The 18,563-nt window shown below is 35.6% G+C and overlaps 2 pseudogenes; both read left to right on the top strand.

The window, feature by feature from the left end:
- Positions 1–8,766: 8,766 nt before the first annotated feature.
- LOC147942762 (uncharacterized) lies at positions 8,767–11,409 on the top strand (annotated as a pseudogene).
- A 186-nt stretch (positions 11,410–11,595) lies between these two features.
- On the top strand, positions 11,596–18,102 carry LOC104699031 (putative acetyltransferase At3g50280; annotated as a pseudogene).
- The last annotated feature ends 461 nt before the right edge of the window (positions 18,103–18,563 follow it).

Genomic DNA, 18,563 nt, shown 5'->3' with positions numbered 1-18,563 from the left:
CAAAGATAGTTAAAAAATTTCTCAAGTGTCTTCCTCGTAGAAGAATATATACACATAGTGGCGTATCTAGAACAAGTTCTAAATCTTAACACCACATGCTTTATAGATATTGTGGGGCGACTGAAAACCTATGAAGAACAAATCTTTGAAGAAGAAGTACATGAGGGTAAGTTAATGTATACAAATACAGAAACTCATATGGTTCAACCAAATCGAGATTTTAACGGAGACTACAGAGGTAGAGTTTGTGGACGCTATGGTGGAAGAGATTTATCACAAATCACATGTTTTAGGTGTGACAAGACGGGTCATTATGCTTCACATTGTCCCAGACCAATTGCTTAAGCTTCAAGAGACGCAAGAAGGTGATAACAAAGATACACATAATGCAGACAAACTTATGATGCATGAAGTAGTCTACTTGAATGAGAAGTGTTGCGTGCCTAGTAAGTTTGAGATAAACACAATTGAAGATAATATTAGGTATCTTGACAATGGAGCTAGCAATCACATGACCGGAGATGTACAATATTTCTACAAGCTTGATCACTCTATTACTGGAAAAAGTGAGATTTGGAGACGATTCACATATTGATATTAAAGGAAAATGGACAATAGCTTTCATTGCTATGAATAGGAAGCCAAGAGTAATGTCAGATGTGTACTTTATCCATGATTTAAAAAACAATATCATAAGTCTTGGGCATGCTACATAATCCGACTATGACAATATCGTAAGTCTTGGACATATAAAAATCAAACAGATATAAAATTAATAAAAAAAATATAAAGTTAAAAATATGGAAATTAAAAATGTTGTGTTTTATTGATTTTCTTTCTATTTAATTTTTTAGAAAATAGAAATTTAATTTTTTTAAGGATAAAATTGTAATTTTAAAATAATAAAACACATCACACGTATTAAACTTACAACATTTAAAAATTGGGATATTAATTTACCTTAGTTAATTAAATGATGTATTATTTTTCCAACATAAAAAATTCAGGTATTATTTGCCCAAAATAGAAACAAATGAGGTATTTTTAACTTTTTTTTCCTTAAATAAAATAAGATAAGTCTATAGTGTTTTTTTTTTTTTTTAAACAACAATATAAAAAGAAAAATACCTTAGAATAACACAATTCTAGGTTTTTCTTCCAAAATTAGCACAACTCTCAAATTTTCCAAAACTAGCATTTTTGCATATTCAAATTATTATTTAATTTAAATAACAAAATTCATTTTTTCAAAATCAAACTCATGATATTATTAGAGTCATAGCTCCGACCAAGCTTGCGATAAAGATTCTGATCTGAGATCTTCATTTTCGATCTCATATCTTTTCAATTAAGTGCCAAAACAATCGACTAAACTTCATTACTTGCCAAATCGATTGACTGAAGCTTCTCCAGCTCCATTAGATCCACGGCTGAGATCTCATATTCCGACCTCATCGTCAAACCTCCTCTTCTTTCCTCTGCCACCGCCACCGTCGTTTCAGCCCTGCGAATTCCCACCGCCATGACCGCGAAAATGGACTCAGCGAAGGTGAGCTTCGTTGCTATAGTGGGACTGTACGGACCACCAAACCGTCTAATCTATGATTCTTGGATTCATAATCTATGTGTATTAAGCTCTCTGTTTTGTTGGATTGTTGTATCTATATGTGTATTAAGCTCTCTGTTTTGTTGGATTGTTATATCTATATGTGTATTAAGCTCTCTGTTTTGTTGGAATTGTTATGGTTTAAAGTTTCAGAATTGAGTGGGATAAATTTAATTACGTTTTCAATCTTTGTGACCCTTACGATGGAGCACCGAGGAACTGATTATTGGAAATGACGCTCTGTTCCATTGCAAAACACAATCACGATAACGTCAGTGTTTTGTTATACACTGCTCTCAAACATTTTGGAATTTACTACTGTATATGTACCTGTGTTGGTGATTCTGAGGTGGTGATAATGTTCAGGGAACAAACCTTGTGTTTGTTGAGCACGGCGAATTCCCGGTATACTAATGTTTGATACACTGGCTCATATTCTAGGCTTGAGATATGTCTTCCCTTTGTCCTGATTCTAAAATTTATCAAGTTAAATTCTTACAACGTTGTGGTTCGTTTCTTTTGACTTTTGTATGCTTTTTACTATCCGAGCTTGCTTATGAACTTTGCAGTCACCAAGATTACATCTCATGGCTCAAATAATTGATGAACTAGGCAGCAAATAGACTGATCTCTTTCCATACTTAAAAGATAGTTAATTATGTGTGTATTGGGTATGATGCTAATAAGTTTCATCTTATTTGTCTTGATGTGTACGTATGTGATGCAGAGATAATGGAAGCACATGTCCACGTAAAACCTCCCTTTCCAATTATGAATTATGAAATCAATGCTTTGTGAGGATGTGTGTATACTTGTTTTTTTTTGGCTTCGTGAAGGCTTTAATGAAATTCATATTGGCTTTCCTGAAATTCATATTGGTACATAATTCATATTCTTGAAGGCTTTCCTGAAAAGATTTGGATTTAGTGGAGATGGTGAAGCTTGCGGTGAAGATTTCAATCTGAGATCTTTTCAATTAAGTGCCAAATCTATCTACTGAAGCTTCAATCAATTGCTAAATTGATCGACGGAAGCTTCTCCATCTCCACTAAATCAAAATCTGAGATCTCACCTTTCAACCTCATCTTCAAACCTCCTTCCTTCACCATCGTCGCTTCAGCCCCACGAATTCTCATCGCCAGAGCCATGGAAAACAAACTCAACAACGGGGGCTTTGTCGTTACAGTGAGAACGTACGACGAAACAGAGTCTGGTGACTTCGTATCTCTGATCTGTGATGATTTTGTGATGAGTAATCTTGTTAGGATGTTTGTGATTTGTGGTTTGATGAAAGATGCATGTGCGTTGTTTTATAAAAACATTATAGAAAAAGATTTGGTGGTGATGGTTGATGGAAGAAAGAGATATGGTGAAGTTGTTTTGATGAGGAAGAGAAAAGATTTATTGTCAGTGGTGGAAGCTGCAGAAATGGGGAAAGAGAAGCATAAACTGATGAATAAAGGCTTGAAAACATCTATAAGTATGTTATACTGATGCTTCACAAGGAGATGGAGATTACAAAGATTGATTTGATTAAGACTACTCAAGCTCAACTTATTCAGTTTCTCAACTCTTTCTACATCTAATGATTATATTCTTCAAGAGTTTGCTACATTTTCAGACATACAAATTGCAAATCCAAAGTTGGCCATGTAGATGTTGGTTTCAGATATTTGGGAAGACTTTCATAAAATTCAAGTTCATCTTCCTGAACATTATGAATTCCTTCCTAAACTTAGAAAAATGTGTTTTTAAATCTCTTTATTTATCTTTTGTCCTAATGAATCACAGAGTAGTCCATTACTAAGGGTAATGTATCAAAGATTCATCAATGTCCTAACCATCTCTTTATATATATTTTTTTTATGAAAGTCATCATAAATATTAAAGAATCTTTCCTAAACTTCATTTAGTTCTACCTAAATAATTTTGTTTGCATCCAGCTTGGTATTTAACCTATATTAATGTTTCTTGTTATACTTTTTGCATATGAACATATTGGCTTACTGGTTACACTCTCTTAGACAATTCATAAAGGCTTCAGGTTTGAATCTTGGCAGATGTTAAAGAGCTCACACTTTTATTTTATTTTATGAAAGCCATCCTGGATTTTAAAGGACCATTCCTAAACATCACTCAATCTTTCATGAATAAATTTCATTTATGAAAGCCTAATATGACAAAGATTACTCTATCCATGACGAGTAAAGATTTCATTTTTGTGCATATTCTGATGTTTACTAATGTCCACACTTTTTACGAAGGTCTTTTTGAATTTCATCATGAATTCTAAACATTTTATGAATGTCATCCTGAAATTCAAGAAATCTTTCAAGAAGTTTGAGGAATCCTTCCTGAACTTCGTAGAATCCTTTCTTGAATTTTCTGAAAACTAAAGAGAGAACATGTAGCAAACTCAATCACAACTACCTCAACAACTATTAACTTGTCTAATAGAAATACAATCACATATTCAAAAATCAAACATCATTATACTTCTACCATTGTCTTTGGTTTGTTTCTTCTACCTCTAAACCTCTAAATTATTATACTTCCACCATGTCTCTCAGTCACGTCCTCCGTCGTCTCTGTACCATCATCACCACTTTGATACCATCTAACAACATAGAGCATCGACCAAAATGCCTAAACTAAAACCGCATCCAACATGATCATTGGGGAGCAAAACATGGATATAAGCTTCAACATCATAGAGTTTTCCTTGCTTGCAAAACTTCTTCACAAAAATGGAATTTGTGACAACACATAGAAAGCCACACATAGAGATATGGTTGAAGATGGCATCAACCATATCAAAACACTTCACCAACACAATTTTATCAATTCCAGAAACCAAATAAACAAAAACAAGGAAATGACTAGAGTTCATGATTGAGAGACCCATATCACAAATCAACAATCTACTGGAAATCTGAAACTTTTGGAAATGAGAAAGGGAATTCAATCACAACATATGATTTAATCGAATAAATAAAGCTATGAGACCTAAGAATGGAATCCAAAATCGAGGACCATAATCCAGAATTGACAATAGAGCTTCATATACATTATCCAAAATTGAGATTACCTTCCGCGTCGAGTGCTTTGTGGCGGTGGTATTAGTCCCTGTTGCGGCAGAACTAGACCTTCTCATCACGGGAACCAAATCTTGGTTTTGGGATCGATCAAATGATAGCCTCACCGTGGCTCAGATCTCTTCTTTGCGCCACCGACATCCCCAACACCACCGTTCGCAAGCTATTTGCTTTGAGGGTAATCAAAGTTGGATGTATTCTCTTTGAATATAATCGACATCCGTCTAGTCTCCGCCGTCGTGTTAATAGAAACCGTCGATGCTCTGGTTCTCTCTCACTTTTCTCTCACCGGTTGAACGAACACCAATTCTCTAATTTTTTCAATTCCAACATTTTGTTTGACCTTTGTTTATTAGTAATATAAATTTGTGCTAATTTTGTCATTTTGAAAAATATGTACTGAGTTTGGAACAAAAAAAGGGAAATTGGCAATAACACAAAAAAAAGCTTTAATTAATTTATTAACCATTATATCCATGACTTTATAGTTTTTTTTGTATTTTCTATAATAATGACAAATTTGCCCATTGTACACTATGAACAACTACCCCTCTCTCTCATATACATAGTCACGTCCATTCTCTTCTCGTTATATACTTTCTCATTTTCTCTTCTACCTTAACCTTTATCTTTCTTCTTTTATTTTTTCAATTTTCTTATCTATCTTTCATTAATTTATTTATAGTTTACAATAAAATCTATTTTATACAAATTATTTGTATTTCACAATCTCACTTAAAAATTGACTTTTTCTTTTATGTTTTTATCTGATTTTTTTTTAAGTGAACAACTTTAATGCAATATATAATTAACATTATGTATTTATTTCTACTATATAGAATATAACAACATTTTATTATATTTTTTTAAATAGATTCTATTAAATAATTTAATTTTAGCATACACTTAATTTGATAGTCTGGATTCTCAATATTGTATCTCTTAGGGTATAGTATCATTTTTTTCGAAAATTTTTAAACTCGACAAATTAAGTTTCATATATTATATGTTTCCTAGAAAACAGCTTGTTTCACATTTTTCATTTCATTTTATATTATTTCATTTCATATGTTCTATTTATAAATATTTTCTGTTTTGTTATTATTTTAATTTAGTTTAGATTTCTATAAAAAGTAGTATAGTATAACATTTATATTCAGATAGATTCTATATAGTATTGTTTGTATCTTACTTACATTATAATGTTTCTTATTCGGCATGTGTTTAACTTGGCTTGTTGAGTTACTTAAGCCATATTTTTTTATGTTATAGCATTTCTTTTTCAAAATATATTAAACTTGTCTATTTGGGTTCTTTATGTATCTTGTAGGGTATAAATTTTCTCTTTACGTTGTCTGTTTCATTTAACACTTTTTAAATAACATTACCACGACCATAATACATTTATTACTATTTTATATAGTTCTATACTATTTCATTTGTCATATGTGTAAATCAAAACTTCTTTTATTTTTTTTTACTTTGCTAAGTTTGTGTCTGTTTAAAAAAATTCAAATCATGATATATAGAATAGAAAAAACTAGATTTATTTTTATAAAGATTATAAATTGAAAACAACATTTAAAATAATAAATATGAAATCCACTGAAAAGGTAAAAGACCAAAAAATATATTTAAAAAAATAGTTACAGTATATTCTCTCTCCTCTCTCCCATGTCACCCTCTCTTTCTTTTAGTTGTTGCTCCTTGCGTGTGTAATTCACACAAGGTGAATTTGGTCATTTCTCCACATCTAGTGGTTATTTGCTTTGTTTTTCCAGTTAGTATGCTATATTTTTTGTTCATTTTTTTATTGGTTACACAGCAAATTCGCCCATAAATAAATGAGGAATTGCAATGCATAACCAACAAAAAAAACTATAATTCATTGTCTAACCACTCTAACCATCAAACTACCATATTCCTTGTATTATATGTATTAATGACAGTTTTGTCATTTTTGTCTTCTTCTACATCTTTTTCATTATTTTTTTTCTTTTTTTTCCCATCCCCATTTGATTTAATACATATATATACTACTAAAGTTTTCATATGAATTATTTAAATTATGTAATTTCATTTAAAAACATAGATCTTTTTCTGTTTATACTATGATAAGTATTTTTTTAAAACAAACTAATTTGATTATGATGAAGTCTCTTATTATATAGAACAAACACATATTCTATTCTATTTTTAAAAAGAAATTACAAATTTTGAATTTATTTTTACTTCTTTTAAACATATGTTTTGGGTTTGAAAATTGCTATTACTCAAATGAACATTTTATAAATTCTCTTAAGTTGTATTTCTTAGATTATAGTCTTTATTTTTAGTTCCAATTTTTTCATAATTATTATCTCTTAGGATATAACGTAAAATACTCGGTATGCAATTAATTCGGTCGTTTGAGGTGCCTTTATTGTATCTCTTAGAATATAAATTTCTTAGTCGTTATGCGTTTAAACTATTTGTTTGGGTTCTGTATGTTGTATCACTTAGGGTATAACATTTTTATTTCAACATCTGTTTAACTCGACAATGGTTAGTTTCTTTATTTTTTTATCTCGTCTCTCAAAAGTTTTGTATTCTCACCACGGCCACTAGCCCACAACCACCACTATCACCACAACCATGTCACTGCGCAACCACGACTACTGCTGCCATACCTACCATCACCACAATCTTCATTACCATAGGTACTAACACAACTACATTTACCACTATCATTGAATTATTAGAAATTATGTTAAATACTTAAATAGTATATAGTATTATTTTGTTTTATGGGGTTCTATATAGAACATTGTTTTTTTCGTACTAATACTATTTATCATTGTAACTACCACCACTACTAGTACTACCAGTACCACCATACCATGTTTACCACTACTATAGATTTATTATATAAAATTTGTTTCATTTTATAATATATACTTTTATTCTATACTATATAGTTTAAGTGGAGTAACTAAACACTATTTAATATTAAAATTAATTTTTAGCTGATTTTAAAAATTCCAATCATGTTATATAAAAAAGCTATGTTTTTTATAAAACTATTGTAAGATTTACTCAGTTATTTGAAGAGGTTAATTTACCATTCAAAATTAAGAAGGGGTAAAATCAAGGTTTTTGCCATGTCATCACCATGCTTCTTTTTTCTTCTTCCATGGACGTGTCTTTCTGCTGTCCTTTTTAGTCTTTTTACAACTGCCAATGGTTACTCATTTAATTTCATCAATTAGTATGCTATATTCTTTGTTGTTGTTGTTGTTGTTTTTTTTTTTTAATTTTGGTTAGACACCAAATTCGCCCTAAATAAATATAACGTACGGCGAAAAATAAAAGAATAGATACATTCGATAAGATTTGCTTTCTACTTTTTGGCATGTCACTACAAAAAATTAGTTGTATTGTATCATTTAAATTGCATCACACAACTAAATGAAGTAATTTTAAATTGTTTATTTACGAGTGAAGCAAATATATATGACATAACATCAATTAACTATAAATGATGTTATAATTATCTAATTTAACATTATTTAGTTAAAATTGATTTACTTTTTATTAAATTGTATCGTTTTTTAGAATTGATATAAAGTATAAATTTACATTATTTAGATAAGTGATGTATTTATTTATTTCTGGTGAAATCACTTTTTAAACGATTAAAAATTTACATCAATAAAAAACTGATGTTAAAATTAATTATATTAAAAATGAATATACAAATATATTGGTTTTTTAAAACAAAAATCAAATATCCTCAAAATCGATTGAGAACCCTACTTCCCCATCGTCTTCTTCTTCAGCTCTTCACGCTTCTTCATCTTTTCAAAGTTTTTTTTTTTTTTTGTGCAAATTTATTCAAGTTCATAAACTAAGAATTATTGTAGAAGAACAATTGGGTTTTGTTCCTCTTGTCTAACACAATCTAAGGTATGTTCTAGAAACTCAAATCTCATGGTTAGTTTTGAAATAATCCTTTTGTTTTCATTCGTTGATTGATTGATTAATTTCTAAAGCTTACAGACTAGACTAATCTATTTTTTAGGTTTGATGGATAAGTCATGGATAAAAAAAACCACGTTTATCTCAATATTACATATTAGGGGTGAAAAGTTTTTTGGATTTTGCATTTGGTACATTAACAACAACCATGATGAAATGTCCATGTAACCGTTGTTCTCTGGTGAAATATAAGTCGAGAGAAGATATTGATGGTGATTTGATGCAGTATGGCTTTTTAAGTTCTTACACACATTGGGTACTACACGGTGAGGATATATGTGTCACAAGTAATGCAAGAGTAGCTTCTGATATTGCTCCGGTTGAAGTAGATTCAACTTCGACTCTCTTGAATGATCTTTTTCCAGATAGTACTACAAATATTGATGGTGGATATGAACCTGGATCTTCTGAGGAACCTATGGACACTGATAGACCATCAACTTCAAGTGGAAATTGTGAAAAAGGAGAAGGTTTTGATGAGTTGCTTGCTGATTTTAATCAAGAGCTATATGCAGGATGCACTGAAGCTGTACCATATCAAATGTATTTGTGGAATTACCGACAAGGGGATATCTTTGGTGCTTGATTTGCTGAAAGAAGCATTTACACATGCCAAATTGCCAGCTTCATTTAGTGACATGAAAAGGGTTATTCGCAAATTAGGATTGAACTATGAGTCAATTCATGCATGTCCAAATGATTGCATGTTGTTTTGGGGGGGAAGATGCAGAAAGGAAAATCTGCAAAGTTTGTAAAGCATCTCGTTGGAAAGAAAAGATTAAGACAAAGAGTACATGATCTGCTGGGTCTGCAACACCTGATGGGTCTGCAACACCTGCTGGGTCTACAATATCTGCTGGATCTGCAGGATCAAAGAAGAGAAAAAGTAAAGCTCCTGCAAAGGTTTTGCGTTATTTTCCTCTAAAGCCACGACTACAACGTTTATTCATGTCATCAAAAAACTGCTACCCACATGAGATGGCATGCAACATCTAGTAACAATGATGGTAAGCTTCGACATCCAAGAGACGGAGAGGCTTGGAAGGCATTTGATCAAAGATATCCCGAATTTGCATCTGATCCAAGAAATGTCAGATTAGGTTTGGCGACTGACGATTTTAACCCCTTTGGTACAATGAGTGTTAGTTATAGCATATGGCCAGTGATATTATTTCCTTATAATTTTCCACCATGGATGTCAATGAAGCAAACATCAATGATTCTCTCTATGGTTATCCTTGGAAAGCACATGCCTGGTAATGATATTGATGTCTACTTGCAACCACTTATAAAAGAGTTGAAGGAATTGTGGACAATTAGTGATTTTCCTGGTCTTGGAAATTTGTCGGGTTGGAATACATATACTACATCAGCTTGTCCAAACTGCAATTTTGATGCCACTGGACAATGTTTACAGCATGGGAAAAAACTGTTTTATTGGTCATCGTTGTTTTCTTCCTCAAGATCATAACTTTCGTCAAAATAAAAATAATTTTGACGGAAAGATAGAAACCAGATCTCCACCAGTCATATTGACAGGTTCTGCAATTATTCATCAACTAGAAAAGTTGATGTTACTCTAGGTAAGAACCATGGTTTACTTAGAGTTGGAAAGAAAAGAGGTTAAAGTGGTACTGCTGCAGGAAGTAGTACTAAGCAATGGAAAAAAAAGTATATATTTCAAGTTGTCTTATTGGGAATTCATTGTGTTGCGGTATAACTTAGATGTCATGCACATAGAGAGGAATGTGTTTGACAATCTAGTTTACACATTTTTGGATGACAAAAAAAAATCGAAAGATAATCTGAGTGCTAGAAAAGATCTATGTGAGCTAGGTATACATTCTGAGTTGTGGCCTGATGATAATGGGAAGTATAAAGCAGCAGATTACACTTTGAAAAATGAGGGGAAAGACATTCTTTTAAGTGTCTTAAAGAATGTAAAATTTCCTGACGGTTATGCTTCTAATTTATCAAGTTGTGCTGATGTTAATCGTCGAAAGCTATCAGGCTTAAAAGTCATGACTGTCATGTGATAATGAGAGACTTATTGATAGTCGCAATTCAGAATCAGCTGCCAGATGATGTTACATCAGTCGTTGCCGAGCTTTGTCATTTTTTCAGAGATATATCCGCAAAGGTCCTTGATATCGATGAGCTTGATAAATTACAAGACCGTATTGTACTGGCTTTATGTCGTATGGAGATGGTTTTTCCTCCATCATTTTTCACAGTGATGGTACATTTAGTAGTACATCTGACAGAAGAAGCAAAACTTGGGGGGCCAGTTCCATTTCATTGGATGTACCTGATTGAGAGGTATTTTTCCCATATATATATTATATATCCACAACTGAAAACTTACTTACTTCACTTACCTACAAGACTCTAGGGCACTTCAAATCATATGTTCGGAATCGCGCTAAACCTGAAGGTTCTATATGTGAGCAATATTTAGCTGATGAGTGTATAACATTTTGCTCCATATATCTCAATGATATAGAGTCACGATTTACCCGGTATGGCTGTGTTGATGATCGACCTCTGCCTCAGACTAGTATAAGACCGAATTCAGAACTTCCATTAATTTTTCCAAACCTTGGAAGATTTGTTGGAGCCGGTCAGGTTTATACTCTTACTCATCTACCCTCACACTACAAAAGAAAGGTCAGTTTGTATCATTTATTTTGAATATTTGCATCACCCTATTTTATATCATTTATTTAAATGATGAAAAATTCTTTTGCATCATTTATAAGTAATGCAAATATTCAAAATAAATGATACAAACTGACCTTTTTTTTGTAGTGTGTGGGTAGTATTTTTATATATTGGCCATGTTAAACTTTTTCTTTCGTTCATAGATTCACATTATATTACAGGCTAAAAATGGCAGGAGAGGTAGTTTTAGTGTCGTCGAGCATTGTTCGACCCCTAAACAGCAACCAATCCGGTCGAACTAAGATCCATCTTACTCCTTTTGACTTCAGTCTTCTTCAATTCAGTAGTCCTCAAAGAGGTCTTCTCTTTCCAAAACCCGATCCCAGTTTCAATCTCATCTCTCAGCTAATGAGCTAAAGGCCTCTCTCTCTCTCTTGCCTTAGATATATACTTCCCTTTCGCGGGTCGTCTCGTGAAGACGGAGAATCTTGAAGACAATACGGTGTCATTATTTGTAGATTGTGATGACTCTGGCGCTAGATTTCTCCACGCCGAAGCTAAATCTGTCTCGGTGAGTGATATTCTTCAACCTGATGGTTCTGTGCCTTGTTTCCTAGATGACTTCTTTCCCCGCAACGGTTTAAAAAACTGTGATGGCGCACCCGAGCCATTGCTTGTTGTACAAGTCATCGAGATGAACGATGGAGTATTCATCGGTTACAGTTACAACCACATGGTGGCAGACGGAGTTTCTATGTGGGATTTCTTTCATACTTGGTCCAAGATTTGCTCGAGTGGTGGTTCCGGTTTCAAACGTAAGCCTCTTGTTCTCAAAGGATGGTTACCCGATCCATATTCCGGTTTCAACTAAAAGCAAGATCACTTTGCTTCCCAGCAAAACAGAGTCTGCAACCAAGGTCTCAAGTGTTATCAAGCCCAACAACAAACCTGCAAATCCCAATGCCAATGTTCAATCTGCAGTCAGCAACGGTAATATGGTGTGTGCTGTACAAGCTGCCAAAAGTGAAGGTTTCAGGAAGCTCCCACCTGCCTTGTACAATCGTTTTGGACTATTGCAGACTCTAGGTGACAGTGATAGGGTTGCCAGCTATAGGGAAACGACAATATGTGCTTAGTCTATTTAAACAAACCTCTGTCATCTCTTTGTATACATCGAAGCAATATGCAATAAAGCAAAATACTTTTTGTCTCTCTGTTCTATTCTTGTTTTTTTCTTTTTTTTTATCATGGTATCAGAGCATTAAAACCTTAACAGGTGTTAGAATGGCTGAATATCCAGATTCATATCCGTTCCCTTCCAATGTTCATGTTGCAAGTTCTGTAACTCTAAAACTCAATGATTCAAATTACCGTCTTTGGAAAACTCAAGTGGAGTCTCTTCTCAGCAGTCAAAAACTGCTTGGTTTCATAAATGGCCGATATCAAGCTCCGCCGAAGTTCGTTGACAGAACAGTTGGTGACACAGTTCGAGCCACTGAAAATCCAGCCTATGAAGCCTGGTTCTGTACGGATCAACTAGTCCGCTCCTGGATCTATGGTACTCTGACTGAAGAAGCACTTGGTGGTTTCTGCAATCTCGCCACCTCTCTGGCTGTTTGGACTTCCTTGGCTAACACCTACAACCGAAGCTCCATAAGTCGAGAGTTTGAGCTCAAACGCAAGCTTCATGCTATCAGGAAACAAGGTAAAACCTTTTCTGCTTATGTGCGAGAATATACAGCAGTGTGTGACCAACTGAGTTCTATTGGGAAACCAGTAGAGGAATCTATAAAAATTTGTGGTTTTCTGGTTGGTCTTGGACGAGAATACGATCCTATTGTTGCGGTTATTCAGAACTCCATGTCTCGGATTCCTACACCAACGTTTACTGAAGTGCTGTATGAAATTGAAGGTTTTGATACTCGTCTGCAGTCGTATGATGATGATGTTGTTGCTACTCAAATGGTGTTCCATACTCCTGCTGCTCAGACTCAAGAAGTGTTTCAAGCATCCCAAACCAACAACTACAGAGGTCGTGGGGGTTATAACAACAGATCTAGTTCAAACCGAGGAAGAGGTGGCTACTCTTCTCGTGGACGTGGGTTCTATCAGCAAGCTGTCAGTTCTGGTTCAAATCAACAATCTGGTGCTACAAACACTCGTCCAACATGTCAGATATGTTGCAAAGTGGGCCATACGGCTGCTAAATGCTGGAATTGTTTTGACAACAACTATCAAGGTGAAAATTTGGCTCAAGTTCTGGCTGCTTTACAAGTTTCAGACTCCTCTGGTCGAGACTGGATTCCAGATTCTGGTGCTACATCTCATGTTACCACAACTGAAGCTGCTCTGCAACATGCTACACCATATCAAGGTACTGACTCTATCATGGTAGCAGATGGAAATTATCTTCCAATTACGCATGTTGGCTCCACTAGTCTACCAGTTTCTACAGGTAGTTTGACTCTTAATGATGTTCTGGTTTGTCCAACAGTCAAGAAATCCCTATTATCTATATCTAAGCTGTGTGATGATTACCCATGTGGTGTATTTTTTGACTCTCACAAGGTCTACATTCTGGATCTGCAAACCATGAGGGTTCTAGCAAAGGGACCAAGACGTGAGGGGCTGTATGTGCTGGAGAATCAAGACTACAAGATCTTCTACTCAAATAGACAAAAGGCCACTGACGACTCAATTTGGCATCATCGTTTAGGTCATGCTAGTCAAGGAGTTCTCCAGCATCTTCACAACAGCAAGGCTATTTCAATCAATAAGAGCAGCATCAACTCCATTTGTGAACCTTGCCAGATGGGGAAAAGTTCAAATTTATCGTTTTCAGTTTCAGAGTCTGTTTCAGTTGAACCACTAGCTAAGATTCACTGTGATATTTGGGGACCTTCTCCCATTGAGTCTGTACAAGGTTTCAAGTACTATGTGGTATTTATTGATGATTTTTCTCGATTCAGCTGGTTCTTCCCACTCAAGTTCAAGTCTGATTTCTACAACATATTTCTGTTGTTTCAAAAACAAGTTGAAAATCAGTTTGATAAGAAGATTAAAATTTTTCAAAGTGATGGAGGGGGTGAATTCATCAGTGGCAAATTCAAGCAACATCTTGGTCAGTGTGGAATCAAACATCAAATCTCCTGTCCTCACACTCCACAACAAAATGGAGTTGCAGAACGCAAACATCGACATTTCATTGAACTGAGTCGATCAATGATGTTTCATAGTCATGTCCCACTTCAGTTCTGGGTTGAAAGTTTCTTCACAGCTAATTATCTCTGCAATCTGCTACCAGCTGCTTCACTCAGTCTTCGATCACCCTATGAAATCCTGTTTCAACAAAAACCGGATTATACGTCGCTTAGAGTGTTTGGCAGTGCCTGCTATCCTTGTTTACGTCCTTATACGGCTCACAAGTTTGAACCACGTTCATTGCAATATGTGTTTTTAGGCTACAATGCAGCTTACAAGGGCTATAGGTGCCTATATCCTCCAACAGGACGTGTGTATATTAGTCGTCATGTGATTTTTGATGAGAGCTTCTTCCCATTTCAGAGTAAGTATAATCACCTGCTGCCCACTTACTCATCTGCATTGTTACAAGCCTGGAAAGCTGCTACTCAGACTACTATGATTGTTCCCCAATCTGATTCTTCGGCAATATTCTTGCAAAAGCCTCTATCATCAGTTGCGGAAATGGAGCCTGCAAACTCAACAGAGGAGTCAGAGCATAACGACATTACAAAAACTTTTGAGGGTTCCTCTGCAAGTGATACAGAGGAATCGATCACTGAGCATAACAGTAATGCAGAAGTCTCTGAGATTTTCTCTGAAGAAGCACAACTCGAAGACAATCAGGAGACTACTCAACAATCAGTTCAACCTGCAAATGCTCATCTGATGGAAACAAGAGGCAAAGAAGGGATCAGAAAGCCAAACCCAAAGTACTTACTCATGGCTAACCCTCACAAACCTAGCGAGCCAAAAACAGTAGCTGAGGCTTTGAAAGACCCACGGTGGACTAATGCAATGGGTGAGGAGATGTCTAATCAACGAGCATGTCGGACATGGCACTTGGTACCACCTTTACCAACTATGAACATCATTGGTTGCAAATGGGTGTTTCGCATCAAGCTTAATGCAGATGGGTCTCTTGACAAATTTAAAGCCAGATTGGTTGCCAAAGGGTATCATCAAGAGGAAGGTGTGGATTTCCTTGAAACATTTAGTCCTGTTGTTCGAACTGCAACAATAAGGATAGTTCTTAGTGTGGCTACAACAAAAGATTGGCCAATTACTCAACTTGATGTCAAGAGTGCATTTCTCCATGGAGATCTTCATGAGGACATCTATATGGAGCAGCCTCCTGGCTTTGAAGATCCACAGCATCCTTCCCATGTATGCAAGCTAGACAAAGCTATCTATGGCCTCAAACAAGCTCCAAGGGCCTGGTTTGATAAATTCAGTACTTTTCTACTTGAATATGGTTTTACTTGTAGCAAGGCTGATCCATCCTTGTTTGTCTATCATCATAATGGTGATACTCTGGTGCTTCTCTTATATGTGGATGATATCATCCTAATAGGAAGTAATAAGGAACTCTTAGCTCATCTTGTTGAAACTCTTGGACAACAGTTTTCCATGAAGGATCTCGGATGTTTGCATTACTTTCTTGGAGTTCAAGTGCAGATCACTTCAGAGGGGATGTTTCTCAGCCAAACCAAGTATGCTGAAGACATTTTACATCAAGCAGGGATGGCTGCGTGTAACCCTATGGCAACACCACTGCCTCTGCAATTGCCAGCAAATAAAACAGGGGATGAACTCTTCCCTGAACCTTCGTGTTTTCGAAGTCTTGCTGGTAAATTACAGTATCTCACCCTGACAAGGCCAGACATTCAATTTGCAGTCAATTTTGTGTGTCAACGAATGCATACACCAACAATAGCAGATTTTGGTCTTCTCAAAAGGATACTGAGATATATAAGAGGCACAACCACGTTTGGATTGCGTCTCAACAAAACAAGCTTTCCTCCAGTGCTTGCGTATAGTGATAGTGATTGGACAGGCTGCAAAGAAACAAGAAGGTCTACTACTGGTTTTTGTACGTTTCTCAACACCAACATCATCTCATGGAGTGCAAAACGTCAACAAACCGTTGCTCGCTCTTCGACTGAGGCCGAATACAGAGCAATGGCGGAAACAGCTGCAGAACTCACTTGGATTGCTTCCCTTCTCAAAGACCTTCATGTGTCTCAAACAGGTCCTGCAATTCTTCACTGTGATAACCTCTCTGCAGTTCACTTGACAACCAATCCGGCCTTTCATGCCAGAACCAAACATTTTGAAACCGACTGGCACTACATCAGAGAGAGAGTCGCTCTTGGTTACATTGAAACTCGCCACGTCCCTGCAGCTCTCCAAATTGCTGACATATTCACCAAGTCCTTACCCAAGCAGGCGTTCACTTTACTGAGAGACAAACTTGGAGTTGGTGTTCCACTCATCTCAAGTTTGAAGGGGGGTAAAAGCAAGATCACTTTGCTTCCCAGCAAAACAGAGTCTGCAACCAAGGCCTCAAGTGTTATCAAGCCCAACAACAAACCTGCAAATCCCAATGCCAATGTTCAATCTGCAGTCAGCAACGGTAATATGGTGTGTGCTGTACAAGCTGCCAAAAGTGAAGGCTTCAGGAAGCTCCCACCTGCCTTGTACAATTGTTTTGGACTATTGCAGACTCTACGTGACAGTGATAGGGTTGCCAGCTATAGGGCAACGACAATGTGTGCTTAGTCTATTTAAACAAACCTCTGTCATCTCTTTGTATACATCGAAGCAATATGCAATAAAGCAAAATACTTTTTGTCTCTCTCTTCTATTCTTGTTTTTTTCTTTTTTTTATCATCAATGACGGAGAGGCCGCCACCACCAAGCCGTGAATCTTCTTCCGTGCACAGTACGAAACATTTGATGCTTCACTTCACAAAGAAGAATATTTCAGATCTCAAAACTAAAGCCAACAGCGAGGTCTCCAGCGACCTAGTAATTCCATCTCTTCAAGCGGTTTCAGTATATATGTGGCGATCAATCATCAGACACAGTGGTATGAGCCAAGAATGAGAGACACAATTTAAACTAGTGATTGATTTAAGGCAGAGGATAAATCCTTCGCTTGAGAAAGATTGCTTTGGGAATATGATCTATCTTGCAACGGCCGTAACCACCGTGGAAGAGCTGTTGGATCGTGGCTTAGGTTGGGCTGCTCTGGAAATAAGAAAATTAGTGGGCTCGCAAACAAGTGAAAACTGTAAAAGTTTTGCAGATGATTGGGTTAGAAATGTTAAGAACCTAAAATTATTCAGTGGCAGTAAAGTAGACGGTGATACTATAGCTATCGCAAGCTCTCCCCGGTTCGAAGTGTACAACAATGATTTTGGTTGGGGCAAACCTATTGCAGCTCGATCTGGACCGTCGAGTAGTTTCAATGGAAAGCTTACACTTTTTCCAGGTATCAATGAAGGAAGTACTGATATTCAGGCTACCCTACGGTCGGATGTACTAGTGAACCTACTAGCTTATATGGAATTTTTAGAGCATAATTGATTGATTTAGGGACATAAAAACTCTTTGGCTTCCAATATTTGCCTCTTTTGTTGTATAATGTAAGGTTCTGGCTATGGTTATGGTCTTGATCATTGCTATTTGAAATGCATTTTATTGATATCCAAAACGGAAAGGAAACACAGAAAGTGTATAAAGCAAACGAAAACAAACAGGACAAGGTGAAACTGCCGACAATTCCATATATATGCCCACCCCATGTTCCACCATATTCTTCTATCAAAAGCTCGAACATTTCAGTTACCTAAAGATCAAAGCCATACCATATAAGGTACATTAGGCCGGATCGGATTTTACCCAATACGCTTGAATAGTTGTTTAAACGTGTCTGGACATGTTGCAGCATCTCATTGGAATTTGGGTCAACGATCGCTCTCCATCGATGTTCACATGTTAAATAAGACAAAAGAAAAAGAAAAAAAAAACTATTGAAAGGTAGAAGTCGGAAACTTATTTAAATTGGTGGACAACATGCAATCGATTTATCTAAAACATTGCACGACCGACGCTCACATGATTACTGATTGAGCAGATTTTAAAAAAAACAACTTTTA

Source organism: Camelina sativa, chromosome 6 (genome assembly GCF_030686135.1).
Source record: "Camelina sativa cultivar CO46 ecotype springtype chromosome 6, ASM3068613v1".
NCBI classification, from domain to species: domain Eukaryota; kingdom Viridiplantae; phylum Streptophyta; class Magnoliopsida; order Brassicales; family Brassicaceae; genus Camelina; species Camelina sativa.
This window is presented reverse-complemented; position numbering and strand designations above follow the sequence as displayed.